The sequence below is a fragment of the Leopardus geoffroyi genome, chromosome E3 (genome assembly GCF_018350155.1).
Source record: "Leopardus geoffroyi isolate Oge1 chromosome E3, O.geoffroyi_Oge1_pat1.0, whole genome shotgun sequence".
In the NCBI taxonomy this organism is placed as follows: domain Eukaryota; kingdom Metazoa; phylum Chordata; class Mammalia; order Carnivora; family Felidae; genus Leopardus; species Leopardus geoffroyi.
The window spans coordinates 19,595,620-19,616,451 of record NC_059340.1 but is presented as its reverse complement, the minus strand read 5'-3'; the positions used below and the strand labels follow the sequence as shown (position 1 = coordinate 19,616,451).

At 54.5% G+C, this 20,832-nt stretch overlaps 1 long non-coding RNA gene across 1 annotated transcript; it reads left to right on the top strand.

The window, feature by feature from the left end:
• Positions 1-9,639: 9,639 nt before the first annotated feature.
• On the top strand, positions 9,640-15,761 carry LOC123588955. The gene is made up of 3 exons (XR_006708090.1): positions 9,640-9,693; positions 15,007-15,179; positions 15,527-15,761. It is a non-coding gene; the product is annotated as an uncharacterized LOC123588955 (long non-coding RNA).
• The last annotated feature ends 5,071 nt before the right edge of the window (positions 15,762-20,832 follow it).

Below are 20,832 nucleotides of genomic sequence, written 5' to 3'. Positions count from 1 at the left end.
GGGCCCAAGGCCCTGGTGGCCCTCTCTTGGGCCACCGCTGTAGGTCAAGGCCTCCTGTTTCCCTGCTGTCCCCCAGCCTGCCCCCGCCGCAGCCATCCAGCCCAGCCTCTCTGCTTACCCTCCTCTGAGTAACCCCCCTCCCCCCACTGCCTGCCCCAGGACAAAGTCAAAAGGCTGTCCCAGGTCCTCCCAGGTCTCCCAGAGCCTTCCAGGCTCCAGCCCCTTTGCCCACTCGCTCCTCCCACTGCCCCAAACCACTTTGCAGTTCCCAGCAGGCCAGTCAGACCAGACTCTAGATGTCTGCCTGCCCTCCTCCCTCTGCTGGATGCCCTTGCTCTCCTCTTCTGGGGTGTCCTTCAAAGTGCGGTGGAAACATCACTCCCCGCAGAGCCTTCCCTGGCCCGGCCCAGCCTTCCTCCCAGCTGTGAGGCCTGTGTCTGCACCTGTCTCCCTGACAGGGCTGGGGGCCCCTCAAGGTGACCCCCCACTGACGGCCTGCGGGCCAGTCTGGCCCATAAGTCTGTTTCATTCGGCCTGCGTGGACTTGCCTCCACGGTGTGTTCAATTTGCATGAGTTACCAACGTTTAATAATCATGAGATTTCATACACAAATCGAGATAGACTTCTAGCTGCTCTTGCGAGATCGAATGACACTGGGTCTGCATCTTTGCCTGGTAACCACTGGCAAAAGTCCCTGTACAGGGGGCCGCGGGGGGGGGGGGGGCACAATCCCTCTGGGGCCCTTACATCCTCAGGGACACCTGTCTTGCCTCGGGGGGAGGGGGGGTGGGAGGGAGGGGTGGCACTGGAATCCAAGAACCCGGAATCAAGGCCCAAATCATTTCTGATAAAACCGATCCATGGTGCTAAAAGTCAGGATGATGGTTATACTTGGCAGGTGGCATGGTGGCTGGGAGGAGCCATGCTGGGGACACCCTCCGGGGCTGCCCGCACAGGTTATGTTTGGCTTATGAAAGCTCATCGACTTGTCCAGCTGGCACTTTTTTATATTCGATACGCTGAACCGCAAAAAAAAACGTTGCTATTCGTAATGAACTTACTGCTTTTCAGGAAGTAGAAATATGCATGGAAGGGACAAGACCCACTTGCATTTTGCACCCTACTTTTCCTTGGGGTCGGCTGATACAAAGACATTTGTCAGCTTCTGGGCCTCCTAAGTCACTTCCTGGTTCCTAAACCTTCAAAATAGAGCTTGGGAAACCAGAGCATCCCTGGCCTCTGGGCCCTCCTAATTATAGCAAGGGATCAGTCAATTAACAATTATCGGTGGGGTTTTTTAAACATTTATTCTCGAGGTATCTAAGCATAATACCCTCTTTCTTCCCCTGGGGAAGACACCACTCCAGAGTTTCCAGGAACACCTGACCCTCGGTGCTGGGGTCCTTAGTGGCTGCTTGCCACTCAGGGCGAGTGTTCCGAAGGGACGAAGGGACCCGGGAGCTCCGTGCAAAGAAGTCCCAGGGGGTGGGTTCTCCAGAGGGGAAAGGAACTCACTTCATTATCAGATCGACATGTTCTTGGAAACCATCTTAGCTCTCGCAGCAACTGTTCAGGAAGAATTTACTGGGTCCCTGCTCTGTGCCAGGCGTTCGGTGAACAGGACCGACCAGGTCCATGACTTCATGGGGCTTCTGTTCTTGAGAAAGAGACGACGATAGGTGGTAAACGCAGAGAAAAGGCAACAGGATGGAAGGGAGAGGGAGCAAGCAGGGGCCTCGCTAAGGAGGGGAATTGGAGCCGGAGAGAGTCCGATGTTCCAGATTGAGGGTGCAAGGTCTGAATTTTAATTCTGTCTCTGCCAAATCTGGGCCACACCTGTCTCTCAGAGCCTCTGTTTTCTCCTCTGTAAACGGGGTGGGGGAAGGGACCATGAGCACGTGCTGAGCACTGGGGATCCAGCGATGGCTGCGGAGCAGGCGCACGATGTGTCCAGGGCCGTGTGTCTGGAAGGTTCCTCAGAGGGCTGGCAAGGGATTGGGGGATGCCTCAGGTTCACGCCACACACTGAAGCCTGCTCCGAGCCATGAGAAGGAACCCTCAACTTGGTACCCAGCTGCGTTTGCAGAGAACGCGGCCGAAAGAAAGCACACCTGCTCAAAAGTGTTCTCAGAAACCACAGGGATGTGGCGACTAGCAAATCAGCCTCGGCTCGGCCAGGCCAGAGAGAAGGTCTCAGCGGACCGGAGCATTCACGAATCGTGATAAAGGAGTCACTCGAGTCAGAGCCTGGGAACGTTCATCGGGCACCAACTGCATGTCCGGCACTTTGGCCAAAAGGGTAGCAGTGAACCCTTCTGCAATTCTTACTAGATTGGCTGGGAGAACCTGAAGCTCCGGAAGGAGCAGGGCAGGGGTCGGAATCCGCGGCTTGTCCCCCAGTCGTCCGCAGGTGAGTCAAGCAGCAGCCCCACCGCCCCAGATGAGCCCTTCCTCGTTGGCTCACAGACTCTCCTCACTCAGTGGGAGTTTTCCTCCAGCCCCAAAGTCTGCAGCTGGTTTGTTTTACGCCGGTCCTGAGGAGGGACAACAGGAAGACCGGGGAGAAAACAGGCGTTTTTAAGGTGTCTCCTGGACCAGTCCCTTCTTGCGTGTTTTGTGTGTGTTTTTTTTTTTCTTTTCCTTTGAGTTGGACCTTTCGAAGCCGTTGTTTGCTTCCCTCTGCTGCCCCCTAGGGGCCGAGAGCAGGACAGCTGACCTTGCTTTCCCGCACCGGGGAGGGAGCCTCGCCACCCACGCACCCACCCACCCACCAAAGAAGCAAACACGGGAGGGGAGGGTCCTGGGGAGGAGGACCTGGGACACCATAAGCGATTAGGAGCAGGAGCCTGGAACTGAGTATCAACATTTGTAAACTCCATCGCGATGCGCAAAGACATCATGAACAGTAAACGCATATATGTATAAAAGCCAGAACATTTTTAAGGGCATAAAGACGAAACACTACTTTCAAATGTCTCTATTTTATTAATGAACAGCATAACACGCCTTTTGGCTTTCATTTAAACATTCTTAACGTTTTTATTTATTTATGTTTATTTTTTATTTGTGTATTTATTTATTTTTTTTTTTACTACTTGCAATGCAACTGCATGTGTTCTGTTTGTTTTTGAGGGTTAACACTGCCGTCAGTCAAGGGTCAGATTTTTTTTTTTTTAAGTTTATTTCTTTTAAGAGAGAGAGAGAGCACGAGCAGGGGAGACGCAGAGAGAGAGAGAGAGAGAGAGAGGAGAGAGAGGATCCCAAAGAGGCTCGGAGCTATCGGCGCAGAGCACAACTCAGGGCTCGGAGATCATGACCTGAGCAGAAATCAAGAGTCAGACCCTTAACCCACTGAGCCCCCCAGACGCCCCCAAGGGTCCGGTTTTATGTAGGGTTCTTTCCATACTTGATTTGAGTGGCTGCTAAAGCTGAGAGCAATGCTGAAATTTTGATGTATACAAAGCTTTCCAGGCAGATTGGTATTTGTGTGTTTTTAGCAAATAGATTCAAGTCTCCCTAGAAGTTTTTTTTTTTTCTTTTTTCTTTCCTTTTTTTTTTTTTTTTTTTTCTTTATTTTAGAGAGAGAGAGCACAAGCAGGGGAGAGGGGCAGAGGAAGAGAGAGAGAGGGAGAGAATCTTAAGGCTCCACGGTCAGCACAGAGCCTGACACAGGGCTCGATCCCGTGACCCTGAGATCATGACCTGATTCAATCAAGAGCTGGATGCTCGACCGACGGAGCCACCCAGGCGCCCCTAAAAGTTTTCTTTTGAAAGATTTTGGACTCGGTTGGAATTTTCTGTTCCTAAAGTGTGCAGACTCCAAGAGTCCTTAAAGAAAACCCACTTTCATCGCTTTGGGGCAACAAAAGCTCGGAACAATGGAACCATTTTCAAGCATCTGCTTTCAAAATGCTCTCTTCCCAACACCTGAGTTCTTCTCAGAAAAGCAATCAGTCTCAGGCATTGTTTAAAACTCACCTTCCTCTTGAAGGAGTAGATTAGGCACATTGTTTTTTTTTTGGGGGGGGGGGGAGACAAAGAGCTGACAGTCACGTGTCACCCCAGAAGAGGTCAGCGAACTTGGGCGCTTGTCTTTTTCACAAAGGAAAAACAGGAGACTCACATTCAAGGCTCAGCAGCTGCTGAATGCCACTCTCAGGGTCGCTCCCCCCCCCCCCCCCCCCCCCGTCTCGTAACAAAGGATCACAGAGAAGTCTTCTGGGTCAAGGTCTCGCTGTTAGCAGTAATAATATAGGTGATAAATATAACAATAGAAAATACTGATTCTGCGCCAGGAGGCATGACAGCAGGCTCCTGCGTACTAACTAACGCATTACACCCACAAGCAACTCTCTGAAGTAGGGGCAGTTCTAATCCTCTGACAGATGAGGAAACTGAGGCACAGAAGTGGCAGAACTGGGAGAGGTCAACCCGAAAGCATTCTTAGGACTTTGCTGTTGTGGCCGTGATGGATGATAACTGTCAAAAGGGAGACTGTTGGTGGGGCGGGGGGGGATAAGAGGGAGCCCCCAGTGTGAGAACATGGGGACCGCTGACCTTGGGGACCAGGGCTTCTTTCCCCCACCATGCAGGAGACCATACGAGCTTCTAGAAAACTGAAATCCAGGCCTGTGGTTTCGGCACAGACTGTAAGGGATGCTCGAGCCCCACACTCTGATGGCAGGTGAGGGGCACAGAACTTGCTGGAAAAGGGTGTGCACAGCTCATTTGCCTACGTTGCTCTGTGCTGCCTTGTCTTCCTCAGGTTTATAAGCAAGAGACAGCTTTTCGTCAGAGCTAAGGTTCAACCCCGAGTGTGTGACTCCAACTTCCAGTGGCCCAGGATGCCTTGCCCTGGAAAGGGAGTCCCCGGGAACCTGTGAGGGGTCAACTCCATTCTGTGGATTGGAAGTTTTTGACCAGAAATGTATTGAATTAAAAAGAGGGTTTCACTGGGGGCGCCTGGGTGGCTCAGTCGGTTGGGCATCCGACTTCGGCTCAGGTCACGATCTCGCGGTTCGTGGGTTCAAGCCCCGCGTCGGGCTCTGTGCTGACAGCTGAGAGCCTGGAACCTGTTTCAGATTCTGTGTCTCCCTCGCTCTCTGCCCCTCCCCCGCTCACGCTCTGTCTCCAAAACAAATAAACATTTAAAAAAGGATTCTCTCTTTCTCCCTCTTCCTCTACCTCTCCCCACTGCTCATGTATGCTCTCTCTCAAAAATAATTAAAAAAAAAAAAAAAAGAGGGTTTCACTGAAAGGGGTGAAGTCAGTGACACATGGAGGAAACAAGGGAACCCCCCCACTAGGGTTAAGGATATTACTGAGAGAAAATCTAGCCCTGACCGGCCGTCCAAGGCACGCTGGGCTGGAAAGGGGCTCGGCTGGGATTTGCACAGTGAACCAAGACGGGCACACGAGAGGTGGATTGGGGCTGGAAATCAAGGGGACCGTGATAGGTCTTCACAGACAGGAATGTTGGAACCACTGGTCTAAAAGGGCCATAATGGGGGAGAGGGGCGACTAAGCGGTTGTGACTTCGTGTACCTGGTAACCAGGCTGCGGGAAAGAGGGTCCTTGGCCCTGGGAGAAGGCGGGGCCTGCCTTCTTGGTCGCTTTGCAGTACAGGGGAGCTGGGAAACTCTAGTGGCCTTTCTTCCCGGGCTGTTTGCTCTGGCTCCGGTTCTTGTCCATCGGCCATGCCTTTTGTCACTCTGGAGTGTCCCTCCACTGTGGGCCTACCTCCCTGCCCCTTGACTTGGGATTTGGCCATGTGACTTTCTCTGCCAGTTGTATAAGGCATAAATATTGACGGGCCGGTTCCCAGGAGAGCCCTCAAGGTACCTTGCGTGTTCCCACTGGCCCTCTGTCATTGCCATGACAAAAACACACCTGAGCTAGGCCGCCAGCCCCAGGAGGAGAACCTTGACGGACGGCCCCCCAGCCGACTTCCAGGTAAGTGCCCGAGCCCAGCCAAGACCAACGGAGCTCCCTCCCTGACTCCGGCCTAGGTCAGTCAGCCAACCGGCCCACAGTACTCACAACTATTAAGGCATGGGCTTACGGGGTCATTTGTTATGTAGCATTTGGGGAGCAAAAGCTAACTGATACGGTGGCAATTTGTGTTCTCGTGATTTCTCTCACATTTCCAGCCCCAAGCCCTCTCCCGATGACCTGTGCACGAGGAAAGACACAGATGGGAAATACCGCTGGCCCCAGGCACCCGGCGCAGCAAGTCTGGGTCACCAGGGAGATGGGAAGAGGTCCACTGGACACGTCTCCCTGTTAGAACTCACCAACCTTCTCCACAACCGAAGTATACAGAATCGGCAGAAGGGAAAAAGAATGTGGAGAGTAGAAAGGGCCAACACACGTCCCAGAGATGCTCATATAATATGTCTTCATAAAAACGTTCCTTTGCAATGGGCGAGGGGCAAGAACGAATGGGAACTCACAAGGACAGCGGCTGCGCTCACTGCGGGGCCTCGGTGTCTCCTCACAACATGGCGTGATGGGCAGAAGTGTAGACCCCGGCGCCAGACCATGTGAGTTTGAATCCCGGTTCTGCCACCAATCGCTATGCCACCTTGGCCGTTTAGTGTTTCGGCGTCTCCGTTTCTTCCTCTGTAAAGTGAGAATAATAATGGCTTCTGCGTCACAGAGTTATTGTGAGGACTACCTGAGGAACACGGGTCATGCGTCAAACCACACTGACTCGTCACAGACACTACATGAGAGTTTGTTGAGGGGCTCAGGATGAGAATGCTTGTGCATAAGAATAAGGATTCAGCATAAGACTATTTGTCCCAGGACAACGCAAGGATCTAATAGACATGGGCTCCTGTCTCTTGGTGTATCAGTCACCAGTTGCTGTGTAACAAATTACCCCCAAACAGCAAGAAGCTTTGATTAGCTCACAGTATCTCTGAGTCGGGAATTTGGGATTGGCTTAGTGGGGAGGTCCTTGGGGGTTGCTGTCAAGATGTCAGCCAGGGCTAGAGTCTCTGAGGGCTTGACTTCCAAGGTGGCTGCCCCACCAGTTCATGCTGGCTGTTGGCAGAAAGCCACAGACCCCCGCTACGCTGACCTGTCTATAGGGCAGCTTGAATGCCCCCAAGATGGCAGCTGGCTTCCTTAGAGTGAGTGACCTTCGAAAAAATGAGGTGAAAGTTGCAATGTCTTTTGTGACATAGCCTTGGATGTCACGCACTGTCAATTTCCATAATATTCAAGGCGCTTACCGAGGTTGATACCAACCAGCACGAGATAGAGAAGACTACTCAGAGATGTGAATAGAAGGAGGGGATCGTTAGGCGCCATCTCGGAGGCTGTGGGCCACCTGGTCAGGATCCAACACCAGTCTACAGACGATGTCCTTTATCTTCTTGCAATCGTTTTTCCCATTTGAGAGCTATTTTCCTTTTCGTTATCCATTCCTTCCTTTCTTCTTCCCTCCCTCCCTCCCTCCTTTCCTTCCTTTCTTCCTTTTTAGTAGCTTTTTCTTCTGATCATAAAGATACTGTGTTGCAGAAACCTCAGAGGATACAAAAAAAGTGCAAAGAATGTCTACATTGCCTATAATTTTGCAATTATTTGATATTCGCGTGAGTGGATAATTTGGTGTTTCCGTGCAAAATTTTATGCACATTTTCTAAAATCTTAACACGGCGTGTTCAATTTTGTACCAAGCTTTTTGCATTTGAAACCATATCGCAACCACTGCTCAATGGCATTAGATGTTGTCAATAATAATAACGATTAATTACACATTTCGGAATATTCCAGGCACGATATTGAGCGCTTCGCACAGCTCGTTTAATTTGCACAAAAATCCTATCGGTAGGCATTATTACTGTACCAATTTCAACAAAAGAAGGGACTGAGGCTCAGAAGAGTTACATAACTAGCCTAGGGTCACACGGGAGATAAATGGCACCCTCGAGACCTCAATTCAGATCTGAGGCCCCGACTGTCCTCTGCTGAATGCAGAGTGTTTCACTGTGTGGATGTCCCGCCATTGACTCCAACAACCTCCTGTTGTTCAACTACTAGGTTATTTCTAGTTTTTCAATAGAAGCAATGCTCTAATGCACAGCCCTTAACATAATGCTTTGTCTCTACGTGCCCCAACGTCCTAAAAGAAAATAAAATCGGGGCGCCTGGGTGGCTCAGTTGGTTGAGTGTCCAAGTTTGGCTCAGGTCATGGTCTCGTGGTCTGTGGGTTCGAGCCCGGCGTCGGGCTCTGTGCTGACAACTCGGAGCCTGGAGCCGGCTTCGGATTCTGTGTCTCCTCCTCTCTCTGCGCCACCCCCCCCCCACCCTCGCCCCATGCTCGTGCTCTGTCTCTCTCTCTCCATAATAAATAAACGTTTAAAAAATTCAAAAAAAAAGAAAAGAAATGAAAATCTGTAAGTACCCCCTGGGTGTTCTTGAACCACATATAGGAGGGAAGTTGCGTCATTTAGGGCTGGCTTAAACGATGCAAAAGGCACCCATTGGCTCATACAATTGAAAAGCCCAGAGGGAGGTCTTGCTTCCGGTGTGGCTTGAGGGAGCAGCTCAAAGATGCCAAGGACTTGGGTCCTCTTCTGCCTTCTGGTTTATCTCCCATGGCATTAGCTTCATCCTTCTGCCCTCGGGGCCACACGGAAGTCCCCAGAATGGCTGCCTTGATTCCTGACCTCACATTTTCCCACCACGTCAGCTCTTGCTCAGGCAGTGAGGAGATTTCTCTCTCTAGGAAGCCCCAGCACATGGCTCCCCACCCCTCACCATAGACGGGGAGAATGGGATGCGCCGATCGGCTTAAGCCGGTCAAGATGCACCCCCCTGGATCTACGGCGTCCATAGATCCCGGCCAGTCCCCACCCAAACGTCACGGCTGAAGCTAAGAGGTGGCTACAGCTGTCATCCAATGCCATTTAACAAACTTGCCAAACTCCGTGGTGTAAAGCAGAGATTATTTCTCATGATTCTATGGGCTGGAGTCTGTCTCTCCCGGCATCATTCATGGGCTGCAGTTTTCAGTTGGCACTGTGCTGGCTGGGGGGGTGGGGAGGTCTCAGCTCTCCTCCTCGGGAGCCCCCCCGAGGGGAGGACAGTGAAAGCTGCAAGACTTCCGGGGCTCTGGCCTAGGCACTCACGTGAGTCATTTCCCTGCATTCTATTGGTCAAAACACCCAGAACTCAGGGGAGGGCAAATAGACCCCACCCCCGGATGGGCGGGGCACGTTGCAAAGAGCCAGTAGGTCTGCAGACTCTCGGCCACCGGCCCCCAGTGATTAGGGCAGGTGCAAAAGTGGGTAATTCCCTCTGCCACAGATGCCGCGACAAGCTCGGCGAGCAATAGCCCTGGAGACAGTGTTGGTGTCCAACACGGGAATGTTCCAGAGACCAGCACCGGGGATAATCTCCGAGATCAGGGCAGGCGGGGCTGGGATTACGTGTCTCCCTCGCTAAATTGAGTCATGAAACTTTTATTAAAGGATGTAGTTTGTCACCGCCAAGAAAACACGGCAATTCTGGGCAGCCTCGTTAAGAGCAAATCCTTCTCCACCAGAGCAGGTGCCGCGCGTCTGATGGGATTGTGAAATGAGACAGCGCAGGCGTGCTTTCCCGGGCCCCTAAGATGCAGGCACAGAGGGGCATCCATTTTCCCAAGACTTCTTTGACAGAGGGCTGCCTCCTTGGCAAACGTGAGTGACAGCTGCTTCCATCGGCTATTGGAGGGGGGGGGGGGGGGGGGCGGTGCCCAGCCACTTGTCCATCAACCGAGGAGATTCACATGTGGCCTTGTCCCTTCAGAAAGCTAAACCTCACCTTCTGGCCCCCTCTGGAGGTGACGGGGACCCAGCTGTCCCAGCTGGAGAGACACCCCCTGAGCCCCTCGCCTTCCACCCAGTGGGTGGGACCCAGGGAACCCTCACTGGGAAAACTGCAAAGGCACGGACAAGCAGACTGGCCGTCTCAAGGCCGTGTGCTGTTGGTCAGGCAACGAAGCCCCCCCCTCCACCATCGTAAGATGGGTGTAACAGTATCCATTCAACGTATGGAAAGTTCCTGGCATGTGTTTTTTTAATTTGAGCCAAGATACTTTTTTTTAAGTTTATTTATTTAAGAGAGAGAGAGTGCAAGCAGGGGAGGGGCAGAGAGAGAGGGAGAGAGAGACTCCCAAGCGGGCTCTGCACTCAGTTCAGAGCCTGACTCGGGGCTCGATCCCACGAACCGTGAGATCATGACCTGAGCCAAAATCAAGAGTTGGACGCTCAACCGACTGAGCCACCCAAGGGCCCCAAGATTTTTGTTTCGAGCCAAGGTTTTTAAATCAGGAGATTTCGTGCAAACAATTGGGGTCTCCGCCTTCTCAGGAACAGTCTAAAACTCGGCCAGTGCTGGGCCTGCACTCCCAGCTGGCAGAATTAGCTGGAGCTGAGGCATTGCCGGAAGACAGGAGATGGTCTCTCCACTTTGCCACACTCCCCGCCACCCCCAGTTGTCCCACGTCAGGCCTCCTTGGCTCATTTACATTCCTGGCCTAATCCCAACAGCCACTGACCGACCGGACCTTACCACCCCTGGGTTAGAGTTTCACCTCCACTGTCCTCAGACCTGGACCCAGATGGTCACCCCAGGATCCGCCCTCCTAAATCCACAGCTCCCCATCCGATCTGTGTAGGGAGTGCCTGTGGCCACCTGCCTCTTCCGTCGCTTTGGCCCTCAGGGCACGGCACGGACCAGCGCTGAGGGCCCCGGGGAACGACTTCCCCAGCCAGTCTGCAGGGAATCCAAATCCATTTGAATTCTCAGGGAGTTCAGGGCGCCCGTGGCTGCATCACGGCGTCTGGGCTACAACTTGACTTGGACCACCCAGCCTCCTCCTCTGATGTTTCTCTAGTCCCTTCAGCAAATACTCACTGAGCATCTGCACAGGAAGCAGCAAACTGTGGCCCACACACCAAATCCCACCCACTACCTGTTTGCGTTCGGCCCACCAGCTCAGAACGGTTTTTACATTTTTAAATAGTTGGGGGGCGGGGGGGGGGGGAGAAATCAAAATAAGACTATTTTGTGACACAGGAACAGTATCTGAAATTCAGATTTCGGCGTCCATAAGTCCAGTCTCATTGGAAAACGGCCCTTCGGTTTTCGTATTGTCTGTGGCTGCCTTCCTGCTCCGTCGGCAGAGTTGGGCTGTCGCGACAGAGACGTGTGGCCCGCAGAGCCTCAAAATGTTTGCTCTCTGGCCCTTTCCAGAGAGGTCTCGCTGTTCTCTGCTCTGCTGCATCCCGGGCCCTGTTCTGGATATTGGCCACGCAGCGGTGTTCCGTGTCCTGGGACTGCCCTAACCACTACCACCAACTGGGCGCCTTGCCACAACAGGTGCTCTCTTACGGTTTCGGAGGCCGGAGGTCTGAGATCCGGGGGTTGGCGAGGCCACGCTCCCTCCGGAGGCTCTCTGGGGGAGGATTCTTCCTTGCGTCTTTCAGCTTCCGGGGGCTGCAACGCTCCTGGTGGCTACGTGCCTCCGATCTCTGCCTCCCGCCTTCTCCTCTGTGGGTGTCTTATAAGGACACTTGTCACTGGAATCAGGGCCCGCTGGACAATCCAGGATGGTGTCATCTCAAGATCCTTAATTAAATTCTATCAGCAGAGACCTTTGCTTTCCAAATAAGGTCGCATTCACAGTTTCTGGGCTGTTGGACATATCTTTGGCGTGGAGTAGAGGGGCACCATTCAACCCACTGCAAGCCGTTGCTTGCTTTCTAGAAGCTTCTATTCCTTTGAAAGGAGGCTAATGACAATGCTTCTCCCTCAAAAATAAGTAGGAGAGGGGGCACCTGGGTGGCTCAGTCGGTTAGGTGTATGACTTGGCCTCAGGGCGTGACCTCCCGGTCCGTGGGTTCGAGCCCCGCGTCAGGCTCTGTGCTCACAGCTCAGAGCTTGGACCTGCTTCAGATTCTGTGTCCCGCCCCCCCCCCCCCCACATAGTCGCTCTCCCCCTAGCGCGCTCTTTCTCAAAAATACATAAACATAAAAAATTTTTTTAAGTAGAATAATAATAGGAGTAATAATAATAATAGGAAGAATAATAGGAAACAGTAAGGGCTGAGGAGAACAGACAGCAGGAAGGAGGTTGGTGTTAATACCCCCCTTGAACAGAGACCCGGGGGAGTGAGACGCACAGATGTGGGGGGAGGGGCCAGCAGGTGCAGAGACCCAAAGAGGAAGGAGGTTGGCACACGTGAGGAGCAGCCAGGGGTCCCCGTGTGGCTGGAGGGGACAGAGCAAGGCGGGGAGAGGATTATAATCTCGGGAACCGGCAGTGAGGTGGCTACCGTGTCCCAGGTCCTTCCCCACATGCCAAGCGGGACTAATTTCTACTGTAATCTTTCCATGTACCTGTGTCTCCTGGGAACGATGTCAATGGATTGCCACACAGTTCCCTAACTGGGAAACTTATGATTGACTTCCTTTCCCCCTAAGTGACTTGTAGGAGGTCACTTAGCCCATGGGCAGCAGGGCGGTGAGCCCAAGAGTTACTTCCAGACCGGGAGCCCCCCCACGTCCTCACAGCCCTTCTCGGGGCGGGGGGGTGCGTCTTAAAACAGAACTGGGCTTAACAGAAAGAAGCCTTCCCCAGATTACAGAATAACAGTGGGTGGCTTTGGAGGAGTTCAGGAGGGGGCCGGGCCCATCGTGTCTTGCCTTGACTTTCAAGGTCCCTTATCATAGAAAACAGTGTTCACACTGGGCCCTCCCGTGGGCGGACCTCTTCTGTGTGATCCAGGCTGAGCCACCAGGCCAGCCAGCACTGGCACTCTCCGAGCCACCTCCCTGTTCCCTACTCCCTGTCTGGGGCCCGAGGGTCTCGGCTGCTTTCAGGCTGCCCGGGTTTGGCGTGGGGGCCCGGAGGTCTCAGCGAGGGCTGCTGAGAGGAAGGGCAGAGGCCCCTGGGAAGCAAGGAGCTGTGGCAAGACATCAGCTCCCACCTGGGCAGCATTGGGGGGCTGGGGAGCCCCGTCTTGCTGACTTTCCGTTACTGTTGAGAATTCAAATCGAAATAATAAAATCAATAATTTTACTAATTATTTACTAATACTCCCCCTCGCCCTCTAAACTGTAGCCACACCGGCCTTCCTTCTGTTTCCTATCAGGCCTTGCGGATTCCTGCCTCAGGGCCTTTGCACAGCCGTTCCTCCTGCCTGAAGAACTCTCCTTTTGTTGCCTCCTCAGAGAAGCCCCCCAAACCCCTGTGGGTATATCTACCCCATCACCAACACCATCTCCCTCACTTGGGCACCGCCCGAAATGGCCACACATAGTTCCCCAGTTGTTCTCGGGTCTTCTGTCTCCTTCACTGGGATGCCAGCCACGGAAGGGCAGGACCAGGCCTGTCTTACTTACCGTGGAGGCCCCTGGGCCCAGAGCAGAGCCTGGGGCATGGCAGATTCTCACTGTTCGTCAAGCAACGGCCACCGCCTTTCTGTTCACCTCCTTTCTCACTCCGCCCCTGGCGGTGGAGCCCAGTGCTCACCCACAAACCTGCCGCCAGCACAGTAGCCGCTCTTCTGGGGGAAGAGGGGAGGCGGGTAGGAGTAGGGGCCGTGAGGACTTTACTTCCAGGAGTCTCCGTGCTCCCCGTGCTCCCCGGCTACGACTCTTTCCCTCAGATGTGGCAGGGCGTGGTGACGCGGGGCACGGGCTCCCAGACCAGACACCTCCGAGGTGGCACCCGGGATCCGGCACTTACGACCTGGGGCAGGTCACCTACCGCCGCGGACTCGGTTTCCTCACCTGTAAAATGGGGCGTGGTCTCCCCGAGGAGGTGGAGGTTACTTAAGTCGTGGCGAGCACCCCACACTCTAAAGAGAAGGAGGCTGAGAACCGCACGGACAGACCGAGGATGCCCGCAGGGGCAGGGAAAGCCGCACGCTGTTTGCGGGCTGGATGGTGAGCTCGGCTCCACAGGCCCCCGCTGGTGCCCCTTTGAGAGAGCAGGCAGGGAGATCCCTCAGAGCCTGGGGAGGTAATGCATTTTTATGCACCCGTGGCATTTCTGGCCCAGTGACTTTTGAAGGTGGGAGGCCCATTGCAGGACTCCGGGCCCACCATCAATCTCCACCTGAAGACCTCAGGGCCTTTGCACTGCACCCGGAGTGCACTGCACATTTTTTTTTTTTTCCTCTGCAGCCCTCGGAAGGGTAGGTAAGGACTCCCTTAGTCCCAGCGGAAGTTAGAGGAGAAGTGGGCGTCACGAGATCACCCCAGTGACCACAGAACTGCAGGCTGCGATGGACTCCTGACTGGACACACTACTGAGGACTGAGCCATGGTGGGGGCCCAGCTCAGGGCCGGAGGGATCCGGGGAAAGGCTGGCCTTTGCTTCATGATGTACGTGGGACCCCATCTATAGGGCCTTCCGTGCCTCCAGCCCTGGAGGAGCCAGGAAGCGGGAGAGGGTCGAGGACGGTGTGGCAGAGCCTGCCTCACCCCTGCAGGCCGGTGTGCGCGTCTGAACGGGAGCCCGGGCAGGCGGAACTCGGAGTCTGTACCTCTGCCGTCTCGTCTTTTTAAAAAAATGAAACGATTGCGTGTTTATACTGCAGGTAGTTAAATTCCCCCCAACAAACCAGTCACTTCGTAGGTGCCCAAGAAATTATAGCTCCCTGGCTTTTGCCTCCCACTGACCTGAACCACCACCACTGTCCCTGTTGCCATGGTGACCCCTCCCAGGGACACACAGTGGCTCCGTGAGAAGAAGTGAGTCAAGCTGGGCTCTGAGCCCGGCCGCCACATCTGGCCAGGCCCCCTTTCGGGCCTCAGGCTCCCGAGCCGTAAAACAAGGGCACTGGACTTGGCTGGGATCAGGGCGGGTGTATCAGCACCTCTCGGGACACGGTGAATTCTCTGCCCCCTCCGTTCCCGCGCTCCCAGACGGGCGCGTGCCCACGCTTGCGTTCGTGTGTACGTGTGTGTACGTGTGACCAAGTCGCCGGCTGTCTCCCTAGAACAGGGCAGAAGGTCTGGGGGCAGGAGAAGGCCACAGAGGAGCCCAGGAAAGCCCAGGGCCGGCCACTTCGGGGCAGAGGTGATCAGGAAGCCCCCCACCTACAACAGATGCAGCGGGAGAGAACTGAGCCCAAACTGCTCCGCAAGCCTGGGCTTGAATTCCTGCTCCGCCGTGAGTGACACTGGGCAAGCCTCGGCTCCTCCCTTCTCAGAGTTTCTGCCCCTGAAAGTGAAAATAACCAGCCGCCTCTCAAGGGGGGGGTCTGTTTCCGGGGAATGCATGAGGGACGTGGGGGGATGCCAAGAGATGAGCACTGGGGCCCAGCTTGGGACGGTCTCCTCTCCTGACCCCTGACTCATGTCTCCATCCTTTCCAGATGAGACATCAGCTGAGCGCCTCCCCCCCCCCCATCCATCCCGGAGTGCTGCTGACCAGCCGACACCAGGCTTCAGCACTATGGGGACCACATCCCAACAGCACCAAAGACCACTGTTTATTGAGCAACTACTACATTCCAGGTTCGGAGCTGAATACCCTACAGCTCTCATCTCCCGTGGTCCTTCAACATCCCTGGGAGGAACTCATACTCACTCTACTTTATAGACGCGGGCCGGGCACCAGAGAGCCTAAGTGATTCGGCCAAGGTCACGCAGCCGAACTGACTGATGTGTGCTCAGAAGCCCAAGAGAGAGAAGTCAGCCTACCTGCAAGTGTAGCGTCACTTTGAAATCGTAAATCTAATCCTATGACTTACTATTGTTCTTGTTGTTTGTTTTTCTCCCCCCACCCCCCAAGTTTTACTGAGGGGTCTAATTGGACTTAGAACTTTTTTCATTTTGAATTTCTTAGGGGTGGGGTGCTGGCACTACACTGTTTTCCAACCTTTAGGGTCTGAGCCTGCAGTTAGTAAGGAGTAGCATCTGAACTTGGACCCGGCTCTGCCAGAGTCTGACTCTCGCCTCCTCGATAAGGACAGACAGGTTCCTGACACCCACCAAACTCTCAGACACCCACCTCTCTGGTTGCCTCCTGAGGGGTCGTGCCTGGAAGAGAGAGGACAGAGGGTGGGGTCCCCCAGGAGGCCCAGGCCTGCCGCCTCGCTGGCCGCCCTCACCGAGGGGCGGGTCTAGCTGTGGGAGGCCTGAGGGCCGCAGAAGATCTAGAAATACTTGTGTGGCCATCTAGTGGGCGTGGGTCACCTTGCAGCTACCCACCATCTTTCGAGTAGGCTTTGTGTCCGGGGAAAATTCTCCTGTTAGGAGCCCAATTCTCAAGCCCAACCCCTTTCACCAGATATGCCTACGTAGGATTCCAATGTGGGAGCAAGTCAAGCCACTTCCCAGAGCAGAGGGTGGGTGGTAAAGGACATCAAGACGTTAGGGGCAGGCGGTAGGACCCCTCGTGCTAGAGCTCCAAGCCTGAAGAAGGATTCCCTGAGCAGCCGGCTGTCCTGATCAAGTCCCACGGGTTAGCACCGAAAGGCGCGAGACCATTTGTCAATGGCCAAGGAGCACCTTTCCTTAACGGAGGTGGATTCCCTCGGCTCTCCCCAGCGTGAGCGGACAGCCACAAAGCTGTCCAAGCCTGGCCCCTCAACTTGGCCCCCTGGAAGGCTGAAATTCAGGCCTGGAGGGGGGAGAGGGCAGACGGAGGGAGGGGCTGGAGGGACAGACCAGCTGGAGCGGCCGCGGGCATCTGTGAGCCGGTAGCCGCTCCCCCCCACCCCCCTGCCCCCTGCCGCCCACGGCCTTCACCTGTGGCACCAAACAGCACAGAGGCCTCAAGTGCCAGTGACAGCGTTCATTCGTATTTCGCCTACCACGTCCTTCTGGGGACTGGTGAAAGCCAGGTGTTACAGGCTGGGAATGTGGCCTACAGACCCACTGAGCCTCGGTTATGGGATTGAGTCCCCTTTAGATCTTCAGGCCATGCCCATCTACTAGTGGCCCTCTGGTTCGAGGGTCTAAAGTCCAAAACGAGGGCTGGAAGCCTTTCCCGCAACCCCCCAGGCACATAAGCTGCACAGCACCCCTCTGAAGTCACCCTGGCAAGAGGAGGGATGAAGGGGAGACCTTTTGAGACAAGGCAGTTTTGACGGGGAGTCTTGACAAATCTACCAGGGACAGCTGTGCAAGTTGTTCACCGTCCGAGAAGGCCTGGCTGAGGGGACAGGGGCCCGCCCTCCACGCTCCCGGTGCAGAGCTGCACCTGCCTACAGGAAGAAGCGCCTTTGAAATCCACACAAAGTCTGTTTGGACTTTGAACTTTAACTGAACGTTTTATCCAGAAGAGCCTGTTTTCGATCTGGAGAGAATGAGTTCCGTTAAAATCAGCACTTTTTTTTTTTTAAATACCTTTTTCCTGCCACCAGTTCTCCAGAGCAAAAGGGCATCAGTTAGAGAAACAGGTACATTTCGTGCACATCTGACTCCACTCAGGGTACATTTTGTCCAGCACCCGACTCAACGTGTGGCACCTGGCGCACAGTAGGACGCCCTCCTCCATTTCTGGAAGGCAGGACTCGCGTTATGTCCACGTTTCCCTGTCGCGGAGAAGACCCTCAGTGAACTAAAAGGCCGAACTGGTGAGTGATGTGTAAGTGGGAAGCATGTCCTTGAGTCGAGGGTGAGTCAGACACGCGTCGTCATAGTGAGGAAAGCCTACACAGCCGGCCTTTCATTCCACAGCCCCCTCCACATAGAAACCCCAAGGGAACCTTGCACTCGGTGGGGCCGGAGTGCCCAGGGCCTCCCCCATCCGGACGGCCACCTGCAGACTCAGTTCTGCCAACGGCTCTGAAAGCCCCTGGGACCCAGTGGCAGGGACAGCAGGGCCGGCTGGATATGGAGCCCTCCCGTCCTGGGCGGGCCCCCTCCTCACGCCCACCGGCTGCCTCTGCACCACACCCGGAGAAGAGACGGCCCAGGAAGGGAAGGGGATGGGACCCGCAGACACAGTGAATGCCGGACCCCCGGGGACCCAGACTGCAAGCCCTCAGCAACCCACTCTTCCCACAGCTCGGGCTCTGGAACCCCTCCAACCGCTCCGCCCGCAAAGTGCCTCCACTCGGGTCTGTCACGAGGCAGACAACGGAGTGAAGCAGCCACGCAGTGCCTCTGGCGGGGAAGAGAGCAGGGTGTGGAGCCCTCCAGACCCACAAGTGGACCCCGGCTTTGCCGGGGACTTGCTGCTGTGTGGCCTCGGGCAAGTCACTTCCCTTCTCTGAACCTCAGTGTCCTCATCTGTAAGCATTTGCCCTGAAGGCTGGGGGGGGGGGTATCCTAAGGGGGTGGGTGGGCACCTACAAAAGGCAAAGCTGGCTGCATCTGGGAGGCAGTGACAGCCTGTCTCCTGCTGTCTCTTCCAGCATGGAGGAGGCGGGAACCGTTTTTGGAAATGCCACAATACAGATCATGAAGGTAATAAAAGCCCCCAGAGCTTCCTCCGGGCTCCCGGCCCCTCCCCAGGCAGGCTTGGGAGGGAAGATCGAGATGCTCGGCACCTCCATCTCTGGAATCTGAATCCCTCCTACTCGAGTGCCCCTCAGAGGCCGGGAGCAAGGTCGCCGCCACTCCTGGGGTGCCCAGGAGTCATCAGCTCCAGCGTGGAACACCAGTCGGAAGAGGGAGGATGAGGACTGGTTGTGACCTCTGGGCCTCAGGCTCCACCTCTGCAAGATGGGGATTATGCCTTCCTCAGCGGCTCCGAAAATAACAACGGTTATCTGTCTTGACTTTTCAGGGAGAAGATGCACGTCTGGATGAGCTTCTGGCCTCAGCCCCGAGCTGGCTCCAGATACCAATGTGAGTCTGAGAGACAAGGTCCCAGCTTAACTTCCTGCAATGTTCCAGAGGACACTTGCAAATTGGCCTGCCATGGCTTAGGTTGAAAGAGCTGGGGTCTCTAGGAACCACACAGCTCACCTAAAGGTGTGTGTGTGTGTGTGTGTGTGTGTGTGTGTGTGTGCGCGCGCGCGCACGTGTGCAGAGACTGAAGGAGGCAGGACTTTGCCACACATGTCACATGATCTTATTCCCGCTGAAAGATAGAGGTATGCAGATGGGCATATGGATATAAATGCAAGGAAAGGTCTGGAAGGCCACCCACTGAGACATGATTAAATGGCTTTGGAGATTTTTATGTTTATCTCCAAGAAACATACATTATTTCTATAATAAGGGGGGAAAAACTAAGCTTATTTCTATTTTTTTTCATGTTTATATTTGAGAAACACAGTTTGCACATGCAAGCAGGGGAGGGGAGAGGAGGGACACAGAAAATCTGAAGCAGGCTCTGTGAGGAGAGCAGAGAGCCCGATTTGGGGCTCGAACTCACGAACCACGAGACCATGACCTGAGCCAAAGGCGGACACTGACTGAGCCACCCAGGCACCCCCAGAACTAAGCTTATTTTTATTAAAAAAATTTTTAATGTTTATTTATTTTTGAGAGAGAGGGAAACAGAGGGAGAGCGGGGAAGGGGCAGAGAGGGAGAGACACAGAAACCGAAACAGGCTCCAGGCTCTGAGCTGCCAGCACAGAGCCCGACGCGGGGCTCGAACCCACGAACTGGGAGACCATGACCTGAGCTGAAGTCCAGCGCTTAACTGACTGAGCCACCCAGGCACCCCTAAGCTTATTTTTTTTTTTTTTAACGTTTATTGATTTTTGAGACAGAGAGAGACAGAGCATGAACGGGGGAGGGGCAGAGAGAGAGGGAGACACAGAATGGGAAGCAGGCTCCAGGCTCTGAGCCATCAGCCCAGAGCCCGACACGGGGCTCCAACTCACGGACCGTGAGATCGTGACCTGAGCTGAAGTTGGACGCTTAACCGACTGAGCCACCCAGGCACCCCCCTAAGCATATTTTTAAGAAGAAAATATACCTGTTTTCCAAATGCTCACCTCTGTCTGCCCTTTGTTTCATTTAAATAATTTTTCAACCAACCCTCCACCCCACCCCAGGAAGGCACCCAACGTGACCTCTGCACAAGCTTCTGGTGCCCTTCAGGGTCCTGGGGCTCAGAGCCAGCTTCCGGCCCACCCCACACGAGGCTCCCGGCCTAACCTGGGAAGCCGCATGACCTGTGCGATCGCCCACCCCACCCACCCCAAGGCTGGAGCCAATTAATTAACATGAATCTTTAAAGATGTTTCCAATGATGCGAGCAGGGAAGGGTGGAAAAGTGAGTCCCTGAACTAAAGAAATCCTTCACTGAAGAGCTGTTCACTCGAGTGCTTTTCCCTGAGGAGCCCTGAAAAGTAAGGCCAGGCGTTCTGAGCAGACACCAAGGACGTGGCTTCATAATGTTAAAAATTAGTAAGACACCTCAGTGTGACTGCAGGCCTCCTCCTGTGAGGAGAAACCCGTTTGGATAAATCTGGAGAATCCTCGTGCACTCAACATTTTGGGGCACCCGCTGTGGGCCAAACCCCATACCGAGCACTGAGGAAACAGACCCCGCGTCCCCTGCCTTCATTGTGGCGGGGGACACCGCAGGGGCCGTGAGGAAGGCCCTCACTGTCAGGACAGGCTCAGGGGGGCTTCTGACTCCTCCGATGAACCAGGTGGCTGCATTTCGCCAGTGGGACTTCGTCCCCCCCCATCTCTGCTGACAGGCCGGGCCCCACAGAGCCGGATGCTTTCTCTTCCAGGAGTAGGGAGACCAGAGGTCCCACTCGACCCCTGCTGGCCCAGGATTACTGCAGAGACCGCCTGTTGTAACTCCATACATCTCCATTTGGCAAAACAAACAAAAAACGGACAGTCACCCCGCCCATCTCCCCATCAAATCTTCGTGGCAATTTCTGAAGTGTCCAGGCAG